This window comes from Penaeus monodon, chromosome 29 (assembly GCF_015228065.2).
Source record: "Penaeus monodon isolate SGIC_2016 chromosome 29, NSTDA_Pmon_1, whole genome shotgun sequence".
Classification (NCBI taxonomy): domain Eukaryota; kingdom Metazoa; phylum Arthropoda; class Malacostraca; order Decapoda; family Penaeidae; genus Penaeus; species Penaeus monodon.
Window position 1 is genome coordinate 37,543,950 of NC_051414.1, and position 972 is coordinate 37,544,921.

Sequence of the window (972 nt, forward strand, 5' to 3'; positions counted from 1 at the left end):
AACTCTTTAGAAAATACTTTACTCACCCACTCTAAAGTTAACTATATAAAAACAAACAATCTTATCAACTCTAAGGTCCCTAATAATCATCCTACTAACATGAACAAACTTTATAATATGAACAAGAATATATTGAACGTCACAGAACACCAAAATTTTCCCCATTACCTCCTAAGCAGCTTCTGTAGCCTACCTTTACTTAATTGTAAAATACATATATGACGAGAAAAAAGTATGAATAACATTAATACAGTCAGGAATTTTTTTCATTCTTTACACCTACCCTATTTTTCATCACCAATCAGCCCAAGGTTGGAAAAATAAGCATTTAGATGCGAGTTTAATTTAAAAATGCTAAAATCTACTTCAGCAATTTAACAACAGGGTAAAAGTTATATCTTCCATACTTTTGCAGGAAATCAGACCATTATTATAACATATAAACATTCCATCATTTTCATTTTTCTATACTTTTATATTTTATAAATGACCATATGAAGAAAAAGGAAAAGAAAAGCAATGTTTTTAATAATCCCAAAAAACAATATCAATATAATAAAAAATCCGCAAAAAAAACTGTCCCTCGGCAAACCCTCGACCTTTTACTATTAGAAAGATGTTTTAGACCTGGTGTTTATTGTAAAGGGAAAAAAACCAGCAAGTTTTCCCGGGAAATTTATGCGGCGACATTATAGTCTTTCCCGGGAGCGCTAAAGTCGGCATCCATCGAGTCGCTATTCCTGGGAAGGTTACCTCGGTGCTAAATAACCTTTAACAGATATAAAATAATACAGAAAATCGTCGACAAAAAAACCCTTTAAAGATCCCAAAATAACCAAAAAAACCTTAACGATATAAAAATGATAAAAGGACAGATACAGCAAAAAAAAATACCTTTAAACATCCAAAAAAACCTTAAAATAACCTTTAAACAGATCCCCAAATAGATACAAAAAGATACAGTCGCCCATT